Raw genomic sequence first — 26,886 nt, 5'->3', positions numbered from 1 at the left:
GCTCTTGTAAAAAAAAGAACTCAGCATTCACCCACTGTTTCAGGCAAACAAACTGTCCAAGTACCACATTGTTTCAAAAGACCCTGTGACATGCCCAAAAAAGCAGCAGTGTCTCGGACACACATACTACGCTAGTCTCTTTCACAGCCAGGCTAAACGTTTAGCCACCCAGGCTAATTAACTCCTGTGAAAGACGGCCATCAAAGGAGGGGACCTATTTGGTGTCTTTTTGACCAACCCTCGGGTCCAGAGGTCAACCTTCTCCAAGGCAGAAGTTAGACTCCCTGGCCCTGGACCTCTGGTCGCTAACCCCTAACCCCTGTGTGACCATATCAAAGCTCCAGCAGCAGAGAACTGCACAGACATCCCCCAACAATAACAGGAGGACATCAAAGAGCTGGTTGGAAAAAGACGAGAGAGAAAAAAATAAATAAAAGCAAGCCAATATCAAATTCCCTCTTATTCTGCCGATATGTGAAAAGATGAATATAATTAATCTCTCCTAGTTGTCATGGGTCTATGGGGCCCTTGCTGTGCTGCAGCCTCCTTGGGGCACTTGAGGAGAATTATGTGATTAAACAGACCTGTGAGTTCTGGACACAGGCGGAAAGAAGAAAGCTCCAGTCCTCTTCATAATGCCCCTAATGAAGTGGCTGGTGGCTCCGTCATCCCTGGCCGGGCCTTGTGCAGCCTGTTCACAATCTGTCTAATGACAGAGAGGGGGCTGCCTAGCGCACCACTGCTTCCCAATGAGCCACAAAGGGAGATCACAGGCTCCATTGTGGCTGGGCACAGGAGCTTAGCACTCATCAGGCCCAATAAACCTGTCTCTAGTCAGGGTAGGACACACCCCTCTGCTGCCAGCCAAGAGCCTCACACAGCACACTCCTGAAGTCACTCACTGTGTCATTATGACATCAGAGTGACACGGTCGTATCCTCCACCGGAATACAACTTAGTTTCTTTCACGCAACTGTTTATATTTACATGTTTAGTCAGGAATAACAGATCCTTTTTCCCTCTTGGCCACTGCTGTGTTGTGTGCTGCAGCGAGATAATGCATGGGTATGTATCGACATACACTGGGTGTTTACTTGCCCGCCCTTTTGCCTCCATTTTAAACAACAGGGCCGTTCCTTTGGCCTGCGCTGCCTCTCAGAGCTCCTGCCAAATGTATGCAAATGAGTGTGGTCACAATGGTGCCCACAGCTGCACGCAGTCGGCCAAAGACAGAGGACAAGGCAGACGTCTCTTTCATCCTTAACCCCTGATCCCTCTCAGTGACACGTCATGTTCACCCCAACACTGGTCCCCGCCAAAGAACTATGTCGCCTCCTGGCCCAGATACCCACTCCCTACAGCTTTTCTCTACACACACAGATGAGTCTTTGGCCTGGCCTTTAGGACTGTTTGGACCAAGTGTTGACGTTGGAACCATCGCTGTCATGGTTCACATACCTCCATCCCGATGACGGCCCTTAAACCTTTTGTTAGACCAAAGTGCAAAAGGAAACGTGAAGGAAAGTAAACAATCTGTGTTTTTTTTTTCTCAACACTTTTTCAGCAGGGTTTCGTCTGTGGTCATTATTTGGGCTGAAATTACTGAGCGGACAAGGACAGAGGGAGGGGGTAGAAGCAGGAGGAGGAGGAGGGTTATTCAAAAAAAGGGGGGGGGGGTGGTTAAAAAACCTGATTGCTTTAATCTCAGTGCTTGCGGCGCACCCCTTTTCATAAAGCTCTTTGGCCGTGTGATTCAGACCCAGGCCTCAGTGTTCTGTGCCCCACTATTGTTCTCACATGAAAATCAATTCCCTTGAAGACTCTCCTTAATCCCATTTTTGGCGTCAACAATGGCCACTTGTGCACAGCCCTGATAGACTAAGAGCTTGGATGATGCGGCTGTCTGCTCCGATTCCAGCCCATTCAGGTAATGGCGGCCCGGCATCACTTTGTAGTGCCAAGTGCAGGACTCGACAGGAAGACGTTTGCGATCATAATTTCCTGCAGAGCAGAGGCCCAGGCAACCTACACACCCACAAGACTTTTAATTAGGCCAGACAACCACACAGATTAGAGATCAGTCTGTAACAATGGCCGTCCCTTTGAACAGGACTCAGCCCCTGTCTCCACCGAGTCCATATGGGCAACATAGTGCCATGATCACGCTAATAACGATCACCTCAGCACTGACACACAGCAGTCGTGGCCACAGTGGACCACATGTTCTGTAAATCTTTACAGTTCCCCATTTGGAAATTTGAATACAAAGTTATTTAAAATCCGGAATGAAAAACAGCTCAAATTTCTATTAAAATGTGTTAAACTACAGCTACATTTTTCTAATTCTTATAAATTGCATTTTAAAACAAGCAGATTTTCTTTTTCTAATGGCAACCCAAACTGTGTTCCTGCATTACTATTTATTTTTCCTGTTGTGGGTTGCCATTAAGGCAAAAAACTGTCATGTCCTGATCTTTTTGTCATGGTCTGGTGTCGCACGATCTTTTTTATTATTATTATTAAATTCCTGCCCTAAAACAGAGCAGGTTCCGTGACTGCTGGACCCCAGATATGAGCTTTGATGAAGTCTTCTTCTAACTCTGTGGAGACTCACAGGAAAGGCAGCACAGAGCGGCATCACAGCAACAATCCCCCTTAATCACAGTCAGAGCTATATTGAAAAAATCCTGATGAGGGATACAAAGACCTAAATCTACAGAGAAGATTTCATTACTCGTTCTTCTCCTTACCTTTTTCTGTGTTAGGCAGAGAAAAGGAACAAAGACGGAACCCTACTGATTGAAAACTAGCAGAACAGTGAAACAACAGGACACGACTGATCGCTCATGCATGGCTGGGATTAGGATAAAAGTAGAAAGAGCATGGAGAAGAAAGCGCACAACAAAAGAAACAGGGCACTGACAAACTTTTTTTTTTCTCTTTCGTTTGTGGCCAAAGGATGGAAAGAAAGGTCTGGTCATATAAAAAGATATAGAGAAAGAATGATTACCAAACAGAGATTGTCCTTTTCAGCCCCTGTACGCCTCCACTTTCACTTCTTTAAACCAGTGACATAAAAGATACAGCCCAGGGTCTAGATTTTTAAAGAGATGAAAATGACTTGCTTTCCCCGGATATCTGTATTAATTTGTTATTTATTTAAGGTTGAGACTCGGTGTGAATCTCTAAACGCACCACAAAGGAACATGAGGATTCTTATTGACCAACTGGCTTGTGAAAGTTGTTCACTACACACTAGCTGACAAGACTGCAGTCTTTTTAGACCTTCAGTGGAAGCACTAAGTGGACATCATTCAACAATGCTTAAAGCACGTTCTCCATCTTTGGCCTGAGTTCAAGTTGTATTCTTTTTTTTTTCTATCTCCCGCTATCTCGCTCAAAAAGGGAAGAGGCAAGTGATTAAAATCTGTCTTTGACTTCTCCTCATTTAAGGGTCTATTTGTGAATGTGGGGAGGTGATGGCTACGCCTCTGTGACGGTCAGCTTATTTTAAGTGGTGCACCACTCACCCTCTCTCTGTTTGGGCCGAGGGGTTAGCGTGGGTGGGTGCGGTGGGGCGGGGGCGTAGTTAACTTGTCTGAAGGTGATTGAGGTCATGGCATGAGTGTGAAGGGGAGTGCATGCTTCCTGGATGGGGTTTTGAAGAATTTACAGCTATTGTGAGGACAAAAGGAAAGACTTAACTTTCAACTGAGCGCCTCACTGTGCTCCATTCGTGGCGGAGCGGTCTCCAAAATAATTGGGTTAAAATCAGCTATGCCATTCATCATTTGCACAAAACACCTTCCTTTTGATAAAAAGGGGTCGATATGTGGTCGAAAATATGCGATGATAAAGTAGACTATGATGACTCATAATATGTATTTGCATCATTTGCATACTTTAAGTGTAACCACGGTAAAAAAATATAGGTGTGTTTTTGGCTTTATTTTTGATTAAGATTCAATTTGTTCATCTAGCAAGAGAGTTTTTCAAATACGGCTGCCCTTTTTTTTGGATGGATTTTTGCATGGCTTAAAAATATAGTAAATATATATTAAAATATTACAGTAAAACTAAACTGTATGCCAGGCCAGAATATATAGTGATGGACACTTTAAAAAAGTCTCAAGTTAATAATATATACATATATATACATCACTGAAAACCCAGAAGGATGTTCTAGAAGGCTCTGTGACAGTTGCATTACTTACAGAAGTGGGCATTATGGGAAGGCAGTAATGTAACTAGAGTATACTAACTTAGAGCTACCTAAACCCCCGCCAGATTTAGTTTGAATCCAGGGATTTTTGATTTCCTGTGAGCTGAAATTCGTCCTTGGTTAATCACAAGTTGTGTTGTGATGAAGAATAGTGATTAGTATAATTGTGAGGACGTGTAGGTGCTTCTAGGTTACCTTGAAGTGAGGGCAGCTCAACTCTAACATGTCTTCGATGCTTTTCTATTATGTGTACATTTGAAATCATTTCAAATCAACAACCACGTGTACAAAACCAGCAGAGAGACCAAAACTGAGAGCCTTTGATTTCCCCTTCACACAGCAGACACTGATGCGTATTATTCATATGTTTGTTTAGGTGATCCTTTCTCTGTTGAGGAAGTTCTTTCCATTCTCCTGAAATATCAACCAAGTGGTGTCAGTAAACAATAGTGTCTGTCCTCCACGCAGGGACTCATGGAGGATTCTTTTTTTTTTTTTGTGCCACCCCCGATTCTCTCGCCTCTTGTAGATGGCTCCTCTAATCACCATGACTGGCTGACCTTTAGGCTAGTCTCCCCTTTGGGATTTATAGCTTTCACTGGCTTGACCCCTGACCCCCAACACTCCTACCAACACTCCCTCACGTGAAGCCAGCCCAGAAGCTGGACAAGACTCATCGCCAGCCGATGTGTAGGCTGCTAACGCTACCTCAGCATGTCAAAATCTCTCTAGGTGGTTCAATTCAGTTGGTGGTTCATTAGCCCCCACCTCCGATGCTCCCTCCAGTCCCCCCACCTCCATAAAAAAGTTTCCCCTTTGCCCTCAAGCAAGGTAGACCTGCTCAAAGCTGAGCCTAATGACGTGTGCCATGGCGGAGGAGGCTAAATGCCACCACCACATGTGGGGATGATTACAGGAAGTGATGCAGAGTTGAAGGGAACTAAAGGACTTGGGGGTAGTAGGTGGGTGGGGGACTCAGTTGGGGCACGGAGGCAGTGAATTCCCAAAGGCCATTGTAAGGATCAACTCAGCAGCAGCCCCATCCTGGCTGGGTCACGCAAATTTAGGACCTAATGAAATGTAGGTGTAATGGAAGGGTTAATTTTTAATTAAACAGCCCTCGTGGTGAGCACCAGTGGGGTGACATTGTTTTAGAGCAGTTGGGGGGAAAAAAAGACAATGTGATGACAGGTCAAAAATCTTTATGCCAAAATGTTACTAAAAAACCCACTGGGGTGTTGTAATACAGCATTTCCGCCTGTAGGGTTAATTAACTACTCCTAAGCAATTGTGTGTACTGCAGTGTGAACACACTACTTTCACACACTCTGTAGTGACCCTTTTTACTCTGCTACGTTAACCTGCTGCACTCATCAACCAAATGGAAGAGTTCTTTTCCCAGCGTTAATGAAAGGCCGTTGTAAATTTGTAATTAAAAGATTTAGTTTGTGTCCAGAGATCCAGACACAGACTGGAGAGTGCCTTTTAAATTAGGGACTCCAGAGTGACGCTCAATATTCTACTAAATTTACACCAAGATAAATAAGTTTACCTCATATTTTTAACCAGTGTGAGCGGCTAAAAAATGTTTCAATGGCGTTCAGACTGCCAACGTCCCACCACGAGTGCCAGAATATTAGCAGAGAAAACAACTATATACACACTGTACACTGGACACAGCTCTGTATATGCTAATTTCTGTTTTTTTGTTGTTTTTTTTTTTACTTTTCCTGTCTTTATGTTGATTCAGTCTGTTCACTCTGAATTCGTTTTGAATTTAATAAATATTTATACCAGCAGTTTAAGCAGTCTTTTTTTGACCAGGGCAAATGAGGTTTTAAGTCCTCAGAGGTCACAAGTTATTATTTATTGGCTTGTTTGACTGTGGCAAATGAAACCCTGTGCCATAATGGAGCAAGTTGGTCACCTCCTCCTCAATGAAGTGGTCTTTTCTCTCTTTTCTCACAGACAAACAAAAACAAAACAACAAAGAGAGGCGGTACATAAAGGAGCTTTGGTCAGATGGGTCACATGCTGTCCATTGAGCCTCCGGTCCATCAAGACCATTCAGCAGACTCTATAAAACCGGCAGGCTGCTTAAATACCTGACAGTAAGAAAAGAAACAAAAACAAAGAGAGAGCGGGGGCAACAACAGATAAAATAAATAAGACAGCCCCTGTGACTGATGTGTATGGATGGTGCCAGAGAGTCACTGACAATTTAAGAAATGTGGCTGTCGCCACAAAAGGTGGCTGGAAAATACTGAAGAAGAAGCTTGCTGAGCACATTTTTTAGGCCTTTCCCACTTGGACCCCCTTTTGAGTCTTTGTCTGCAGTCTGGCTCATGAGAAAAGTCAATCACAGACGCTTAGCTTTACATCCTCTCCTTTATTTCCCTTCCTTTCCCTTACATTTTCCCCCAATTCCTTTCTTTTCTCTCCCCCTTTCTTTCTCAGTTAATTACAATATTCTAGTATTTAACAAAACTAACTGAAGACAAGTGTCATTTTTTTAAAAGAAGAACAGAGTCCACAATACAATAAAAAAAACAAAAGTCAGGTTTAGAGATGCCCAAAAATGAAACATAAAAATATAAAACATATATATATAATACTAGAATTTGTAACACTTGTTACTCAGTAAACCTCAATCTAACTATTGTTACGTCAGAAGAAGGAATGTAAAAGAAAAATCACCCAACCTCCTGTGATTAAGTCCCTAATTTATGCACACACATTTCTTTCTGATGATTAGCATGACTACATTTGATCAGAGCTGGTAAGAGAATGGTCTGTAGCTGAGGCCGTGTAATTTGAAAATAATGCATGGATAAAAACAAAGAAAAGTGATGTGTTTGTTTTAGTTTCTGGAAGCTACAATATTTTTGTAAAATAAAAAAAGTTCTCTGAGAAAATGCAGTTGGTCGGATCATTGAGGCTGTGACGGGAATGACCACAGTGTTGAACAGTGCAGCTCAAACTGAACAGACCAACACAAGAAAAAAAAAGTGACCTGAAAGTACCTCTAAACCCCACACTACACCACAACAACAACAGTGTTTCCTTTAATAGCAGTGTTTACATAAAAGCCCCAACAGTCGACTCCACTGTCTGTTTATTGTTATGGAGGAGAGGCCAGACAGGAAGATGCTGTTTAGATCTTTTATGTCCGCCCAAATCCAGGCAAGTAACCTGCCATGAGCATCAGCCCCCCCCCCCAAACCACCACCACCTCCTCCTCCTCGTCCTCCATCCCTTTGCTCTAACACAAGCCCCAGAGAAGAACAAACTCTGTAAAATATCAACTGTGCGGAAGTTAATTTCATTTATTTTAATGTTTCTTAATGTGTTCATAGTCATTCATCTATCCATCTATCTAGTCTAATTCTGACGCTAAGTATTGGTTATGTTGTGATTTAATATTTTTTTTATGACGATCTATCCTGGACTTTAATTTCCACTCACCAAGAAGGTGCTGATTAATAAACTTTAATCAAATTCAAATGAACACTTTTTTTTGAGTGATCCAACTAAAAAGAAAAAAGAAAAAAAATCAGCTTCATGCCAAACACCAGCAGACCTGATGAAGCTAGAACCACGTGACTGATTTTCACATCTTCATCTTGAACACCAGGCTCCCAATCAGGGCTGGTGTCTACCAAAAGATCACGTGTGCCCTGAAAACCACTCACACTTTAATATTATACCTTTACATGTGCTGGCAGATCACAGCCTATGAAATAATAAGCATGTTCACGGTGATACTGCAGTGTGGTCAGAGGTAGGACTGGGGCTCCTTTTAGAGCAGAGCTGGAGTCACGGGGGTGGTGGTTATTTGAAGTGAGCTCAGAGAGCAGAGTTTGATTGGATAAATCTAGGGCTTCACAGAAGAGGTGGCACTGGTACAGGAGCAGATTTTTTTCCTGTGGCTTTTTTCACTGTACATGAAAAAAAGGAGATGGGCAGAGGAGCCAGGCTGGAACACGATCATTGGCCAAAAGCAGACCATTGAACGCACCAATAACGTTTTGGGTTAAAAACGGTATTTGTTTCAAATTGGGCTTAAAGTAGGAAAAGCACACACTCTCATCTTCTCTTGGCCTAAACCACAGACCTGGAACTAACCACAAAATCTCTCTCCTCTCCTCTTCTTTCCTTCTGCTCTTTTCAGACCTAAAATGCTTAGTAAGACTGTCATGACTACCTTTTTTTTTTTTTTTTGTGCTTATACGTGTGGAGCTGCCTACAGTTTACTGAGCCACAGAAGTGACAGCCTAAAACCACAAAATCATTTTTTTCATTATCCCTATAAGCACAGAGAAACGGGGACTAGAAGAGTTTGGGCAAAAAATGGAAACGACATGTGGTCCAGTGGAGAATAGAACCTACAGGTCGTTAAGTATATAGTGATAAAGCAGCTATAATTGACTTTGTGCAATACGTCTGCCAGCTGAGGCTGTCTGTCTTTGGAGAACCCTTGATGGAAGCTATCGGTCGCCCTCTGCTGGGCAAAACTTTTAGTTGTAATTAGTTTATTTTGCGCTGAAATTTTATTCCCAGTCAAGACACCACGATTTGTTCAACGCAGCAACACCAAAATATAATTACATATTTATTGTTAATATTTCTATATGTTTTTTTTTAAATAGAATTTACTTGTATTTTACATTATTGACCACTTTTGTCTACTTTTTGATGACTCAAATTGTCATGAAAAATAAGAGAAGAATAAGAAATAACGAAAGAAAAATAACAAAAATAAATAAATTACAAATTCCGGTTTTGTTGGGAAGCAATACGTTTAAGGATTATTTCAAAAGTTTTGAGGATATTAATCAGCTTTACTTTAAATATCAGGAAAATAAAAACACATCAAACGACAACTTCATAGTTTAAAGAAAACTTCACTGTTAACAAATCACTGTTAGTAAAGTGTGACAGATTTTTCACTAGAGGGCGCTCCAGTGATACAGAAACGTGCGATATGGAAGGTGCAGAGTTAAACTGAGGTAAAGACAGCATGATGAGGACACAGCTGGTGAAGTGCTGGATCACACTGAAAGAGGAGAGACATAAAAGAGTTGACATCTTACTGTCTCACCGTCTGCCTTCCCTCCCTGCGATCCGAACACACACCAATCACATCTGTGCCCAGGCAGAAATCAGTGATGCTCATGGAGATGCTTCCTGTGCTGTTGCACTAGTGTGTGTCTATGTGTGCTCTACTATAGTTGTTCCATTTCATCATTTAGTGAGAAGTGTTGCTGCTGGAAGAGTCAGTGTTAAAGATTTCCTGTCAGATTCAGTGCAGATCTCACTTGTCTCACGTTACAACGATAACCCTTCTGCTGAAAGTCTTTACATCTGGTTTGAGATCCAGCTTGGTTTTTTTTATTGTAAATATTATAAAGCTAAAGGTAATATAGCCTAGCACTGATGAGGGGGATCACACTGAGACTGAGACTACACACGTTCACACACATACTGTATACAGAGAAACATATTTTTAGTGTTTCACAATGACCAGTTCAAATGTGTTTTGAAAGGTCATTTTTAATTCAGACAAAATGGACGTTAAAGTGATAAACAACAACAACAACAACAGCATTTTCTCATCAACCCGTAAACAGTTACAGTAAACGCTGAAAACCAACATGAACAAATGCAGTGCTTTGTTGTTTTCTCCAACTAAAAATGACCGTTTTGGTGCCAGGGGGAATGGATTGACTGTTTGTGCATCTGTGGAGCCTGGAGGTCTGAGTGATGCAGAGAAACACAGTCTGGTTCTGGATGTGGCCAACAGGGTGTGTCTCACTGCCCTTCACTGGCGTCTATATGCTGCAGTCGCCTAAAGAATCTATCATGACCAGAGCAGAGTCTAGTTTAGTTCATTTAAAGAAGAAAAGATGATTGTAATTTTTTAATAACTGTCTTTAAAGTTAGTAAAGTTCTTGCTCTTTTGCAACCAAACATTGTTTTATAATATTGTTGCTTCTGCATGGAGGGTTTTTAGTTATTTAGATTTTTGTTTTTAATTTTTTTTTTTAAAAGAAACGTCAATATTTGTTTGTTCTGTGTCGGACGACATTTTATTGCCCTCTTTCTCTATCTCTTTCAGCAGAGGGCAGCATTGCACACCTAATGTTTTTGCAACGATCATGTGTCAGAGGTCAGCATCAAATCAATGTTTCCTTGATGTATTTATATCCACGGAAGTTTTTTTGGCATCAGTCAGATAATTTTACAGCTCAAGTATCAAAGACAGAACACAAAAGAACATCTTTGACATGAGGCTTGAGGAACCGTTTCATCAGACACCTCTGTCCCCTCATCACTTTACCGTGATATTTTTAACCACAGCGACTGCGAGCTGCAGAGCTGAAGAAATTATAATTCAAAAAGTCCCCAATACTTTCAACAAATAGTATTAAAGATTGATGGTTCATGTCACTGCAGAGAAAACAGAACAGGACAAATGTGCTATTTAAATCCCTGAACGGAACTGAAAAGAAAATCTGAGGTTTTAACCTTAGGCCTAAGTCCAGGAAGGATCTAGTCCTGAAGTGCTCTCTTATGTCTTATCACAACCGGACTGTTACAGACCCTTCAGTGTGAATGCATCTCCTGATTGGCTGTAACTTTACAGGGTACATTTGCACCAGTGAGGTCTAACCTCAGAGCATTATCACCAGCTGTGGTTGACTGTGTGTGGAAGCCTAATGCACCCACAAGGGGGGGGGGGGGGGGGGGGGGAGTCTAAACTAAATCAGAAAGCTGATGTAAAAATGAAATGTTGATGTGAAGTGGCTGAGGAGAAGGATCGGCCCAGAGAGTGTGTGGGAGGGCGCTGTAGTCCTCAAATGACCAGAGACTCAGAAGTATCACAGTGGGCCCATGTGATAGAAACCATGTCCTGTATAGGGTTCACATGAATTGACATTAAACTCATGTTAATCATTTTATAACAACTATTTAGAGTCCGAATCAGAAGCTTCATTTGTTGTTGTATCCCATCTAATCAGTTTGAATTGTAAAGCCCATTGTGCACAGGTTGAAAACATCATATTATTAGAAAATTATTTTGCACTTGAATTATTGTTAATTTCAATTCCTAAAATTAAAAAAAAAACTTAATTTATGTTTGGTATTATGCAACTTTTCAATTAGGTTTATATAAATGCTGGTAATTAAAACAAACTATCTGATCATTTACAGTGTAGCTGTGGATCACAAATAATCGTGATTAATTGAAATAAATCAACATTGAAATCATTTTTTGAATGTGGCTGAAACCCAAATGATGTAATATTAATGTGGAAATTTGCTTAGAAATATATGTACAAAAATATATTTCCAAATTTAGCTTGATAGAGTTGGTGGATTTTAATCATTAGTGTGTCTTGACTTCAGTTGTGGAAGTAAACTAAGTTCAAATGAATCTCTTAGTCCGTTTTGTCAGTCAGCTTCATTGTGATTGTGACAATGACCTCCGTCGTATCCTCTGCACCTTCACTACTAATCTGTGAATGTTCCAGACCACGGCTGAGTTTTGAAGCAGGAAAGAGAACAGTACACACAGCATGGAGAGGCAAATAAAATGATATATCCACAGCTGTGCCGTCAGCCTCCACAGACCTGACAGACTGCAATTACATGATCAGGATGAGAATATGAGAGAAAAGACACACAGTGCTGAAGATAATTATCCAGGAGTCCGTCACAGCCCGATCATCCTCTGATAATCCTGGCAGATCAGAGAGAGAACTTTTCATTCTGACTAATGTTCTCTGGAAGTTAAACAGATCTGGTTTCTTTATGAAGTGACTAAAATAGTCTACCTTCAGCACCAGGAGCCTTTGGTGATGACTGTATAAGTAATGGCTGATATAATGATCATCCTCCTGAAGTTTGACATTAAACTTCAATGAGCAGTTAATAAAACTGGGAGGCTGGGGTGGGGGGGGGGGGGACAAGTCAAAGATGAATATGTTTCTCCAATTACACTGGTGTGTGTTAAAGTTCACACAGTTCCACTAAGACACTTTTTTTTTTGAGGAAAAAAAGTTTTGTGTGCGTCAACAAATGTGAAAACAATTTGCCCTCTTAAACCAAACTCTCTTTGTCCTGGAGGTCTGAAATAAACTCAACTTTATGTCTTTGGACTTTTTTACAGGACACATTTGCCCCTGCAGGAGCCATGTTTATTGGCCCTGTCTGACCGTGACGTTCCATTCTCCTGGGAGCGGCGAGGTGGAGGCTAAGTGCTGTCAAAGGTCAGGTTAGAGTTAAGGCCATGGGTGACATGGCTGAGCTTGTAAATCACATCAGTGAAGAGAGAGATAGAAAGAAACTGAACACCATTCTGTGCTGAAGGAAGTCAGGCATTTTATGCCCCCTTTGCCAACTGTAAAAGTCTGGGAACAAAGACCTGTGGGGCTGAGGCAGCTCCGTGGAGCAGATGGAGAAGGAGGAAAAGGAACTACAGCCCCCAATGATGTGTCACTGAGGTGCAGACAAGACTGCTGGAACATAAACCTGAACCTTTCCTTTTTTTTGCTCTAAAGCTGTAGTCGTTGGTAGCAGCCGTCGCTGTTAAAGTGAAAAAGAGCTTGGTGAAAAACCAGCCCTAAAGCACAGACAAATGCAATAAATTGAGCCAACGATGAACTACAGTTGAAGATGGAATCATTAGGACCCCCACATCCCCACACCCCTGAAGAGATGATTTTTTTTTCACATGTGTGTGCATGCACGTGCGTGTGTGTGTCTGTCCATTCCTGTCTTGACACAGAATTGTTTGTTTACTGCAGCCTCTGACAACAGCATCACCTGTAACCACTGGCAACCCTGCTTTTCTCTGAAAGTGATGGAGCTGCAAAAAGGCACAACAATTACCAAGTAAATTCACTAATAACACATCCATTCACTGATTTAACTTTTTAAACCTTTTTTGTTGCATTAGCTGACTAAACTCTGGCTATTTGATCTCTGCAAAAGCCTCAGTCAAATAGAAAGGTTTCATCCTGTTACATCACTGATTTGAATCGCAGCAACAACAACTATGAAAAAAAAGAGATAGATTCTGTGAATTTGTCACACAATATTTGACATGTCTTAACACACTGAAATGAAAAATGACCACAGTAAGAGGTCATCAAGATGATGAGTTAGTTCTACGTGCAAATGGTGACTCCTCTAAATCACCACTGGGTGTCTGACTGCAGCTTTAAAGATGATCCTGACAAAAGTTGAGCAAATATGTGTCTGGTAGATTTCAGTCTGTCAGAGTATTTTCTGCATGACCACGCCCTAGCTTCATTCCCCCCCACTCTCCCCTCCATCTCCCCCTCCTTCCCTACCTCCCTCCATCCTCTGTGCCTCCTGATCCCCTCACAGGAGCAGCCTCCTTCTCGGTGTCTGTGACAGTGGCTCCTCGGCTCCTGTGCTGTTGTCCTGGGTGACATGAATTAATGATAACAGCAGAGACATCACAGACCAGACTCCATTACACAGACCAGGAAGGTCTGCTGCAGATCTGCAGAGGTTTCTTTTTTTTTTTTTTTTTGCCACTTAGTCCGCACAGCTGCACCACACCTTTAACCACTGACCCTCTGTCTCCTCTGTTCTCATCTCCCGTGTGCAGATAAAATATAACGATGGCTCTACGGCCGCATGGCAGGTGAGGCAGACATATTTTAAATACCACTCTTTAGAGTAATAATGGTGAGGTATATACAATTAGTTAAGACCTAAAAAATGTTTCACTTTCAAAACAAGTCTTTTGCATTAATTACAGAAAGTATTTAAAAGAAGTTTTACATTTTTAAAATCTATAGCCAAGGATATCCTTAAAATGCAGATGACATTTTAAAATTTTATGTAAAAATCCATATAAATATATCTTTCAAAATTAGATAATAAAAATTAAATAAATAAAATCGAATTAAAATTTATTTGGATATTTGTATGGAAGTATGGAAAGATTCAGTAAAAAAAATACAATTACTTGTAAACACACATATCACTGGATTTGGGTGTAAAACAATCTTAGATTAAAATTTAATACATTTTAATAAATTTACTGGTTATAAAACCTTCTATTTTTTAATACATTTTGCTGGTTTTTATTTTTATTTTATTATTATTTAAAAAAATACTTTTAGTTCTAATGGCTAATTTTTTTCTTCTAACAGTAAAGCTAAATTAATTTTTTCTTCCAATTAAACAGGTGTGGATCTGCAAATCATCTCCCCAGTGACATTAGGCAGCAAGAAGGTGTGATGTGTAGCTGCTAATACCAATTCATCTGTATCAACACTTCAGGGAAAACCCAGCTGACGGCCCCACTCACCGACACCTTCACCTGCATGTTCCTTTTAATGTATTTTGGAAAACCCCTGAGTGGATGTTGCATCTGACAAAGGCTTGACTCAGGACATGGAGGTAAACAGTCATCAGGTGGGTTGGGTTATGACCCTACGACCCTCTCATCAACGTCAACCTCATTTCTAATCGCCTCTAATAGGCAATTAGAGATAATGTTTTTCCCTCTTGGTTCATTTCTCAGCCTCATACTCTCTGTTCTCCGCTTCCCAGTAAAAGACCGCTATTAAAGCTGTGGGAAAGCTGTGATAGGCCATTAACAATGGATTAGCCATAACAATTCCATTTCCTCTCTTCTGGTGTAAAGTTATCACAAAGTCCAAAGCCCCAAAACTCCCGTTGCGGTAAATCAACTCAGTTTGATTTATATGTTCCAGTCCTCGTTTAGTACTTAGTTTATAACTGTAAAGGGCAACGTAAAGTATTTCTCACTTTTCAAAAAATTGTTTTGGTCTGTCTTGCAGCAGCTGTGTCTGTGATTTAAACACACACTGCTGCCAGAGGCTGATTTTAAGTACGTCTGTCCTCCCTCAGGTTTCCACAGCTGTTAAACAGCTAGAAGAAACACTGTGGCTGTAATGGAAGTGTCATAAATAGTTCATATCAGAGTCTCTGCAGGCTGCAGCACCTACAGCCTCTGAAACACTGCCTGCTTTACAGTGGGAACTCCTCCAGAATTACATGATGCATCACAAGTGTGTCTTGTTTGGCAATATGACTGTGCTCAATGTGACTGCCGTCTGGACTACATGACATAAATGTGTCGCTCTCTCTCTTGCGCTCTCTCTCTCTCTCTCTCTCTCTCTCCTCTCTCCCTTATCATCTGTCAGCTGCTAATTTTATCTGTACGTGATTTCAGACAAAGCCTCCACTTCACTGTAGAATTTATCTGAGTGGATGCAGACGTTATGTTATGAGACACTAACCGACCATTGTAACACTCCCACAGAGGACATTGTGGCGCAACGGTAGCGCGTCTGACTCCAGATCAGAAGGTTGCGTGTTCAAATCACGTCAGGGTCAAATGTCAATAACTTTTTAGTAGTTCCATAATACAGTGCTTATCACATCTGCCTTACAGTGCATCAGTCCCAGAGGAGGGACATACTTGGCACCTCATAGAGGCAGCCTGTTACAGCAGATCTGCACATTATTTGTATTAATAATGTATGGACAGAACATACAGTATATGAGCATATGTGATCAGAACTTTCAAAAACTTACAATGACTGTCATTAACAGGAAATCATCGACTGTGACTTGAAGCAAAAGTCCATGGAGCAGAATTTGACCAACTAACCATTGGTGAGTGGAGATGGATTCAGTTTCAACTCATTTAAAAAGTGTTGGGTCTATTTGCCAAATCAATATGATGTGACATTAAGGCAGCCTAACCTATTATTTGAACCAAGTAATATTACCTTCAATGGCGTTTAATGTATTTCCCTTTCAGCTTCAGTGAAGCGCTGCAGAAAAAATCTGGAGTCTGTGCTTAAAACTTTGAGACAAATGTGTCCCTATTAGTAGGTGTGTGATCAACACTACTGGACTCCAGGAACCAGAGCTGGAGCAGCACAATTGATATCATATAAATGACTCTCACTGCTACTGTTGTTTATATGTAGCTCTAATACCATAGTCTGCTAGGTGCGTGGATGACACTTACAGTAAATGGACAGAAGGCCTAATAAAAAAACAACAGGTTAAAAAAGAATTGGCCATTTTCATGTCAACGTTTCCAGCTAAAACGCTCCCATCATTGATTTTCACATTAAGCAGACCTTTACACTAACATTGTTTCCAGACAGCGCTCAGAGAGCTTATTGATTGCGGTGGACAGCCAGACACCACAGAGTATCCTCAATCACCAATAGCAAAATTAAACATGTCCTCGCAAAAGCTGGGGATCTAATTATACTCGTGGAGTTCGGAGGGAGAATTTGATTTAGTGTGTGGAGAAGAAGATGAGATGAGAATTTTGTGGCCGTAAACATCGAGGCGTCAGGAGAATGGCTCGTGTGCCGCAGAATAAAGAAGCAGCTTCAATGTAGGGTAAGGGGTGTTGAGGAGTGACGAGGACTGGGGACAAATTGACCAATAGTGAAAGATTTGAGATTTATCTTTGATTTAAAGGTTCAAAACCTGAGACCTGACCTGATGTGTGTCATGATGACTCCATCGATTTTATTTGATGTAACATTGTCCTCACATGTCATCAGAAATCACAAAGTAGTACAGGTTTCCTTTTAATTGAATTTCCGTTGTATGGTGGAAGTGGTACCACACTACAGTACACACAAAATAAACTAGTACATATGGACTGCATGTGTTCTTGTTTAGTGTTCTGTGAACACGGTTCTTAAGATCTGCTAAGACTCAGACAAGAAATGTGCAGAGTCAACCATGGTTTCCATGGCAACACAATTCAAAGGTGGGCGTCCAGCTCCAATACAGCAGGGACGGTCCTCCGCATTGTGACCCTAGTTAGTTCAGCCAGTGGAGCTCTGTGACCTCCCCACCCTCCAATCTCGTGCAGCCAGGTGAGGAGAGGTCTGCTCCTCTGCTGCAGGTCACGGCTACTATCACTGTAAGAACATCAGTCCACACTGGATCACAGACTGGAAGGAAGAAGTTAGTGGGCAGAATGTGTGGGACTGGATCTGCATACTGTACTTGACTGTGTGTGTGTGTGTGTGTGTGATGTTGTTGAAACCTTAATATAGACATAAATATATTTATATGTAGGTCATACAGATGGAGAAATATAAACAGAGTCGTGGTATTTTCAGATACAGGCAGTACATATGGACACTGTTGGGGCAAAAAAATATTTGCCCCAATGATTGTGATCAGATGTGTGATTTTGTGTAGAAAAAAGCTGTTATATTGGAAGGGCTTTTTTATGTTAACAATGAAGAAACCTGAAGTATCTGACACAAAAAGTTGAGTAACATTTTGAAATATAATCCTTTTTCTTGAGATTTAAATGTCTGGGGTCAAATTGACCCCAAGGAGAGCAGATGTTTGAACATTTGAGGCTAACAGGAGGGTTAAACTCTGCTTGACAACATATAAGTGTGGTAATTTTGTATGTTACACACGACTTGATGTTTGTCAAGTCCTAAAAGACGTGAACAGTGAAGACTTGCTTGAAGGACTGTTGGTGAACAACTAGTGGTGATGGACAGGGGTGCATTTCAACCCCCTGGTGAGGCGCAGCAGGAGGGTATGTAAAGGTGAAGTCGTGAGTCTCAGGGCCCACAATACCAGTCTCCCCCCTGGGGAGGGTAATCACCAAGGGGCCAGCAGCAGTCAGCACAGCAATGGGCCCCCGTTACAAAGACACTCCTCTCCTGAGACAAGGCTGCGCCTTTGTGCTCCCTTACACTCTGAGCGTGCCCCGCTCCAGGGGGCTGGAGAGGCACCACAGGGTGCCCATTAAACCATTAAGAGTGGGACAGCCCTGACAACCTGATACACAAGTGTGCCACACACACACACACACACACACACACGTAGTAAAGTAATCAGGCGTAAAAAGACTACACAATATTACCTGTGTAAAGTATTGTCCACTTAAACGTTTTTCTCAATGATTCCCTGACTGACTCACTGACCAACGAACTCCTGTTTTGACTGATTCCCTTTTGACTGAACTGCAGCTTGTTTCTTCATTGAACATATTTTCTTGTTAATCTGATTCAGTGAACAAGTTGTACAAAACAGAAAGGTTAATGATAATTCTTTAGGTTTTGGACCTTTTTTTTGCTCCAGCATAGAGTACTGTATATCACTGAAGTATTTCTAAAGTAATATTAAATGATTAACGATGCAGGTCCACGAGAACATGTTACAAACATTGTTAAAATGTATGTAATTAAATGTATTGTTGTACTTTGTCTTTATCAGCTAATAGACTTCATACAATGACCCCAGTCTTTCATTTTAATTACCTGTGGTCATTGATCATAGCCAAGGTCAATGAGGATCGATTGCTACTGCCTAAAGAAGAAGGAAAAAAAAGTTTAATGTTTAATCAGTGAAATTATATTACAATGATGGCAGAAAAGAACAGGTAAAGCATGTTGAATATTGACTCCAATAAATGACCTGCTAATCTTACACACATAAAATACAGATAACAATAGTTGGTTAGTCATTGAACATTTTTATTACAAAACATTTACATACCTGCTGCCACCAAACACTTAAAAAAGTTAAAAGTGTATCCTATACAATACACATTTGCAAACAACAAGTTCTAGTCTCCCATTTTTTAAAAATATTTTAATTTGATTTTTACCACATGCTGTGCAAAGACTGTTCCCTCAGAGGTCACCCAGAGGAAAGTGCTGTGGAGAGTCGTGGACTTTAACAGACCAGCAGTGTTGTTCTGCTCTGGTCATGAAATATTAAAAGTGCTGCTGGAGGTCGAACTCCGAGGTGAAACATCAGCCTGCAATTAAGAACCACAGCTGCAGACCTCAAACCAAACTCTTACTCTGGGGTTAGAAGCTAGTTCCTATGTCAGTGTCAGTCTGACACTGTCAGGGTTAGAAGCTAGTTCCTATGTCAGTGTGGTGACGATGATCATCTAAAAATAAATACAATTCTCTGTCATTCCTTAAATTAACTGTAGCAACACGGCTGCAGTTATTTGCACCACTTTAATATTTGAAATAATAAAGCATCATTTTTGTGGCTCTCCTGAGTTTTGTTCCAACATTTTTGCCAACGTTGATCACAACTATTTCTATTCAGTTCTGTTGTTAATAAAACAGCGAGAACATTACTCTGGGTGCATGTTGGGTGTGTGTGGGTGTGTGTGTTCAGGTTATTACTTTTTTCATAAAATATAATTTATTTTCCTACATCCTTTGAATTTGCCATTTAACATATTTTTGAATAACATGCTCAAGTAACTAATTTTTCTTCCTCTTGTGGCAGATATTCCACTCTGGTGACCACTGATGATGGATTATATGACTCCATCCACCCCTGTCTGCTCCTTCACTGGTGTATCAACCATCCTAATGTCTGGTATCTGGCTTTTACTAATTTTCTTATTTTCCACTTTTTATCATGTTCAGAGCTGAGAGCTTCAGATCCCTGCTCTACGGTAATCCTTCACCAATCTGAATTTGGTCATTGGTCTGGTAAATGACTTGTAACCTGATGTATTTGCTGACACTACACTTACCAACCTTCACTTGAAGGACAGTGAAAGTGACCGCACTTGTACCTGGGTTATAAAATGGCATGTAGTGTAAAATGAAAAAGAAGAATCACTTTCTCCAGTTGTCTACGTCAGGGGTCGTCACAGAGGGTAAACCCAACCACACTCTGTCCTCCCTAATGCAGCCCTCCAGATTTATCTGGCTTCAGGACTTGCTTTAAGTGGCTGTGAAAATAATGGGATACCGCCGAACCCACTGACCTACGACTTCCACTTCAGACGTATTTCTGAACTGTAAGCAGAGACAAAAGAGATGACACAACAACAGGGATTTCCTACAGTATTGACACACTTGAAATAAACAGAGAAAACAGTACTACAGTATATCTAAGTATTTGGTGTGATGTAAAACATGCTGTGGGCAGTACCAGACCATGATTTATAGCAGTGTGGGAAATACATCACACTTGATGGAAATGATAAATTGCATGCTATATTCTTGGTAGTGAATGAATACACTGGGGAGTGAGTTAATACATCGGTGTCATAGTGCACTGTGCGTTCAGTACCGGTCAATAAGTTTTCCGTGTACGGATTTTCCTTATGCAGTGTAAACCATCTTTATACAATGTCTTTGAGACTCAGCAGCAGCAGTGGCATCAGCAGCAGCAGGAGCAGTGGCATTATCATCATCATCAGCAGCAGCAGCAGCATCATCAGCAGGAGCAGGAGCAGCAGCAGGAGCAGGAGCAGTGGCATCAGCAGCAGCAGCAGCGACATCAGCAGCAGCAGCGGCGACATCAGCAGGAGCAGGAGCAGCAGGGGCAGCAGCAGCCCGAGGCCTGTGGTGAGTTTTTCAGATTAATTTGACTGGCCTCCTCCATCTCTGTCATCAGGGAGCTGTTTTTGGACCTGGCCTGGACATTATTAATAACGATGAAACATCCTCATATTGCCTGCCAGGGGAAATGGATTATTCTAATGGGCCTAATTCCACTGTTGATTCAATTCCCTCTTCTGTAGCATGTGGGGGGTAAGATGGATGAGACGAGTGATGGAGTGGAACAGTGACATGGACGCAGCCATTAAATGTCCATAACCTGTTATATTAACGTGACTGAAGGGTGTTTACATGTGCTGCACACGAGCAGCATTTCATTAAAGATTTATTTCGGCAAAAGGGACACTTGGGGGGCAGCCTGTGTCCAATGAGCAGTCAAGACTTAATGTAATGTAAATTAATTAGCTGTTAACAACAAGGTTCCCTCTGGCCAAGCAATGTTTTAACCGTTCAGTCATTCATGGGAGGTCAGCCAAGACACTACTCCACCGAGAAAGCTGTTTGTTACTGTGATGATGGCTCTTACTCCGGCAATCACTCTCCCTCTCCCTCCCCCCCCCCCTCCCCCCCCCCCCCCCGCATTCCCCTCCCCCCCCCTCTCCCTCTCCCCCCCCCTCTCCCTCTCCCCCTCCCTCTCCCCCCCCCTCCCCCCCTCCCCCCCCCTCTCCCTCTCCCCCTCCCTCTCCCCCCCCCTCTCCCTCTCCCCCTCCCTCTCCCCCCCCCCCCCCCGCATTCCCCTCCCCCCCCCTCTCCCTCTCCCCCCCCCTCTCCCTCTCCCCCCCCCCCCCCCGCATTCCCCTCCCCCCCCCTCTCCCTCTCCCCCTCCCTCTCCCCCCCCCTCTCCCTCTCCCCCTCCCTCTCCCCCCCCCCCCCCCCGCATTCCCCTCCCCCCCCCTCTCCCTCTCCCCCTCCCTCTCCCCCCCCCTCTCCCTCTCCCCCCCCCCCCCCCCCCCCCCCCCCGCATTCCCCTCCCCCCCCCTCTCCCTCTCCCCCTCCCTCTCCCCCCCCCTCTCCCTCTCCCCCTCCCTCTCCCCCCCCCTCTCCCTCTCCCCCTCCCCCTCCCCCTCCCCCCCCCCCTCCCCCCCTCCCCCCCTCCCCCCCTCCCCCCCTCCCCCCCCCTCTCCCTCTCCCCCCCCCCCCCCCCCCGCATTCCCCTCCCCCCCCCTCTCCCTCTCCCCCTCCCTCTCCCCCCCCCCCCCCCCCGCATTCCCCTCCCCCCCCCTCTCCCTCTCCCCCTCCCTCTCCCCCCCCCTCTCCCTCTCCCCCTCCCTCTCCCCCCCCCTCTCCCTCTCCCCCCCCCTCTCCCTCTCCCTCTCTTTCTCTTTCTCATTGTGTGTTGTCTATGATATATAATATAAAACCCAGTGACCAGTTGGCAATTCTAGTTCTGGTCCACAGCCAGACTCTAATTAGACAGAGTGCCAGCGTGCTGCTCTCTAATTATGGTTTCCCTAGCAACCTCTCAAAAAAGAAGGTTTCTACAGTAGAGTCGTGATAGATACCAGAAAAAAGAGCATATGGTGGCAGAGAGGATCCTTTGTTCGCAGAAGATTTTCTTTCATCTGATTTTGCTGCATATGATTTGATGCCCTTCTTGTGGTTATTGGCAGAGAGATATTGTCCATCCAGAGAGCGAGAGCTCAGGTCTGTGCTGCTATTATTAAAGTTCAGTAAACCTTTGGTTATTGTTTTCACCTACGTCAAGAAAGTGCAAAGCCCAGGCCTGCAGCCATTCTGGCTTTATAGCTTTATGTGACCACTACTCTGGCTTAAGTTCTATCATATCATAACCCTAACTTTTAGCTGTTTTTTTCATCTCTTTACGTTTTGCAGACTATTGTATGTTTCATATAAAAACTATTGTTTATATCCAGCCCTGAATCTGTCATTGTTGACTAGATCAGGTGTGTGTATATGAAGCTGCATTTTCTCAACGATAAGATAAGCTGTATATTTACTAATACAAGAGCAGTTATTTTTTGAAGGCCAGCTCCTCTTGCCACCACCATGCTGCTTAACATAATATCAAAATGTTAACACTGTCAAATAATTACATTATTTTAAGATTAATCACAATCACTACTGATTAATCATGATTAATTTAGTGAAAATCAACATCCCTACATATGGCAATATACTGTATATACATATATAATAATAATACAGAAATACAAATAACAGTAGGTAGATTTATGACTTCTTTAGTATTTCTATATTTGAGGCCCACCACATACTTTACACATTGTGAAACGGCTTCGCTGTCAAGCCCTGCAGCGAAAAACAAGACCGATATGACACATTTAGTGAGGGACAGTGACTCTGGGCTCTGAAACCTGCGCAACTCCATCTGCTACTGCCAGGCAACCAGCTGTCTGCCTCCCATCAGCCCAGCAACACTGGGAGCCAAGACGACTGTCTGGCCTCAGACACGTTCAGGAAAATGTGATTTTCATTTGAGGGGTGATTTAATAAACCAAAGCAGCTCTGTTTGTTTGACATGCAGAACAACCAAAACTGAGCATTTTAGACTTTTTGATAAAAGACAAAATATTTTATTTTATATGTTAAAACTTGTGTTCTTGTATTCTTCTAAAACTTTCTTTATTCGTCATAAAAAACACCAAACACTTTCTTCTCTGGTCCCCACAGTGGATCACCTGCCTTCATCTCCTGCCTCCCCCCGTCCCCCTCTCCTACTATTAGACCAATCATGTCTATGTTCCCCCTCCAATACTGTACGTCCGTGAACCTTCTCTGGGGTCTTCTGCCACGTAGCTTCATCTCTGACATCAAATATTTCCCTCTTCTCAGCACTTGTTCAAACCATCTCAAACTTTCTTTTCTTTTCTCATTACTCACCTTATGTCACCGTGATGGCACCAACCCTGACAACTGCCTTCACCCACTACAGCCTGACACAGCCATGACATTTTATCCAGTTTAAAAATATATCTAAATTGTTTTATCACAAACAGGTCAATGACTTTTTCTTTCTAACAGATACCAAATGCTACATCACAGATGTGTGTTTGCTGATCTGAAATTTCTGCATTTTATTTCAAGAATAAGAATTATAATGCAGACCTAATATTTGGTTCAATCAACAGAAGAATTTCTGGGGACCAACATCTATTATGAGTCATTAATTTGCAGCCCCCATTTTTCAATGACTCACTCTTCCAACAAGAATAGCATAATGTCTGTGGGCCAGGGCTGGGTGTTGGTGACAAGGCTCATAAAGACTGTTTCTGTATGTTTTTTAGAAAATAGGGATTTAAAAAAAAAGATCTATATTTTGATATAGTCAAATATAGTCCATCCATCCATTATTTAATTCTTCTTTTTTTGCAGGTTCACTGCAGGCGCTGGATCCAACAGTCGAGGGTGGGGTACGCCTCGGTCAGTCCATCCCAGAGCCACATAAAGAGACAGACAACCATTCACGCTCACATTCACACCGAGGGTCAATTTAGAGTGTCCTACTGAGCATGAACCGGGAAGAACATGCAAACTCCATACAGAAAGATCAACAAGAGGTCACACGAGGAAACCCAGTGATCGACCTGCTGAAAAGGCAAGAGTTCTAACATTTAACATCTAACATTTGCCGTCGAGTGGCTTTCTATATCTGCTCAATAATTAAAGAATATATATATGAATATATATATATATATATATATATATATATATATATATATACACACACAGATCTACTACAGTGTTTCTGCCTCCTGTCCTGAAACTGTTTGGACTTGTGGCAGTGCCAATGTGCTATACTTCTGTGTGGGCTTGTGTTTTCAGAATCTTGTGCACAAACCTACATATGTGTTGCTGATTAACAGTGGGCAGCAGAGATGCCTTCTTCTTGCCAGCTCACCCTGCGAGGCTGGCAGACAGAAGTGCCTCTCAGTCAAACAGGCTCTGCTCACTGCTTCTTAGTGTAAACACTTCATGGCATTATGACGGTAAAAGACTGAAAGCCTTCTACTAGAAATGTATAGGAAGTTCAACTGGCAACTCAATTTATTTGTTCTGCACTTTGTCTTATCATGCCAGTAGAAATGCAACTTATTTGACTTGATCAATATGCATTTAGTCTAATTGTAGATTCTAAAAAAATATTTCTTAAAGCATACTGTAGACATTCCCCTTTTGTCAAAGCAACGTTAAATTTATTTGAAGGCGGCTAGTGAATAAATTGCTTAAATTTCAAAAGTAATGATGCTTTGTTTTAAATTTAGTCTTCAGCTAATTTTAATTTCCTGCCTGATCTTACACACACACACACGCACAATGAAATGAAAATAAACTATTTTATGTACGTGGCTGTCTATCAGTGCAGTCCATAGCAATGATAGGTCACTTCGTCGATAAGGCGGTAGCTGACAGGCTGAGTGGCGTGTCAATCAAACTGTTGACTCGTAGCAATAGCACACACTTTAGCGTCTGAAATCGTAGAGCGCGCTGTTGTTTTTATACAGTAAAGCCGCCCATGTGTAGTTTGCAGAATAAAAGAAGACGCCACCTTTTAGCTGACACCGGTGGATAGAGATTCGGAACCAGCATGCTGCAATTTGTGTGAAACGGCTTTTCTGTCGGACATGGTAGCAAATCTGATTGAAAACAACACAATGCGCGTGAGTTTCACACAAGAAGCACACAACAGAAAACATACAAAAGTGTGCAGTATTTTTACTGCAAACCAAACGACACTGAGTTGGATAAAGTTACTGCAGTAAAAGTTACCAGTATTTACCATACAGTACAGATTTCAAGTGAGATTCAGGTCAAGGGCCGCTTTGCACATAGCTGTTCCACAACGATGCCGATTATATATTGATGGTCATTGGCTGTGCCTTATTGTCCAACTCAAACCTTTTTTATTTCCCTGCAAAATCCTCATTGAGCAAACAAAATGTTTTGGCAAAATCCTTAATTTTTGTTGTAAATTTATGATGAAAAGTTTTGAAAAAAAATCCAATCTTTTTAAAAAAGATTTTTTGGGGGGAATTTTACAGCAAAATGCTGATGTTGGTCAAATGACTTTTTTTTTTCTTTTGTGCATTTTTATCAAATTAGAGCATTTTGAGAATTGTTTTAGAAAAAATTGTTTTGTGGAATTTTTTGGCAAAATCCTAATTTCGTGTCATGTTGGTCAGATGTTGAAAATGTTTGATGAAAAGTTTTGGAAAAAAAATTCAAAATTCTACCTTTTCTGTATGTTTCTCATCAAATTAGAGCTCTGAGAACATTTTTAGAAAAATCCTAACTTCTTCATAAAAACTTTGATTTTGTTAGGATTTTTAGCAAAATCCTACCTTGGCAAAATCCTAATTTTGCACGTCATATTGTTCAGCGTTTTGAAAAAAAAGAATTCTGGAAAAATCTTTAGAAAACCAATTTGGGCAGATGTTGACAAATGTTGATGGAAATCTTTGAATTTTTTTTTCAGAATAACTTTTCTGCATGTTTCTCATCAAAATATAGCTTTTTGAAATTTGTTTTTTACAAAATATTTGTAAAAAATTGTTTTTTTGATCCTTTCCTGCAAGTTTCTCATCAAATTGGGCAAATTAAATTACATTTTTTAAAATTTTTTATTATGAACTTTTTTGTCAAAATGTTAACTTTTCTTGTCATTTTTGGTCAGAAACTAAAAAATGTTGGTCAAAAAGTTCTGTAAAATAAATTTTTTAAATTTTATTGTTTCTCATTAAACCTTACTATAGTAAGGCATGTTTTGGGTGATTTTTGAAATATTCATCAAAAATACTTTTTGGACTTTTAAACACAAAATATTCACTTGTCAGCATGTTTTAGGCCCCAATATTGTATTTTAAGACATTTTGAGAACTTTTTATTTATATGGATTTTTTCACGATGGTAAGGCTATAGTAAGGCATGTTTTGGGTTGTTTTTGAAATATTCATAAAAAATATTTTTTTGGACTTTTAAACACAAAATAATCACTTGGCAGCATGTTTTAGGACCTAATCTTGCATTTTAGTGCATTTCGAGCACTTTTTATTTTTATGGATATTTTCACGATGGTAAGGCTATAGTAAGGCATGTTTTTGGTGATCTTTGAAATATTCATAAAAAATATTTTTTGGAGTTTAAACACAAAATATTCACTTTGGGGCATATTTTGGGACATAATCTTGCATTTTAAGGCATTTCTGGGACTTTTTATTTTTATGATTATTTTTACGATGGTAAGGCGTGAAACTGTCTGTGAAGGCATGTTTTTGGTGATCTTTGAAA

General features: G+C 41.5%; 1 long non-coding RNA gene and 1 other non-coding gene across 5 annotated transcripts in view; both read left to right on the top strand.

Annotated features, from left to right (window-relative positions):
* Positions 1-20,458, top strand: part of LOC103390770 (uncharacterized) — a 34,745-nt gene extending 14,287 nt beyond the window's left edge. The window contains exons 2-9 of one of the 4 annotated variants that reach the window (XR_003052034.1): positions 12,396-12,495; positions 13,033-13,120; positions 13,619-13,765; positions 13,866-13,901; positions 14,546-14,665; positions 15,848-15,910; positions 19,553-19,645; positions 20,421-20,457. This is a non-coding gene — a long non-coding RNA (uncharacterized LOC103390770). Of the gene's footprint in view, positions 1-12,395; positions 12,496-13,032; positions 13,121-13,618; positions 13,766-13,865; positions 13,902-14,450; positions 14,681-15,847; positions 15,911-19,552 lie in introns of all 4 variants that reach the window. The other 3 variants (XR_522731.3, XR_003052033.1, XR_001761162.2) reach the window with 3 other exon arrangements.
* trnaw-cca (transfer RNA tryptophan (anticodon CCA)) lies at positions 15,557-15,628 on the top strand. The gene has a single exon. It is a non-coding gene; the product is annotated as a tRNA-Trp (tRNA).
* Positions 20,459-26,886: the final 6,428 nt, after the last annotated feature.

Source organism: Cynoglossus semilaevis, chromosome 15 (assembly GCF_000523025.1).
Source record: "Cynoglossus semilaevis isolate Cse_v1.0 chromosome 15, Cse_v1.0, whole genome shotgun sequence".
In the NCBI taxonomy this organism is placed as follows: Eukaryota; Metazoa; Chordata; class Actinopteri; order Pleuronectiformes; family Cynoglossidae; genus Cynoglossus; species Cynoglossus semilaevis.
The sequence above is the reverse complement of the archived record's forward strand: the minus strand, read 5'-3'. Positions and strand labels throughout refer to the sequence as shown.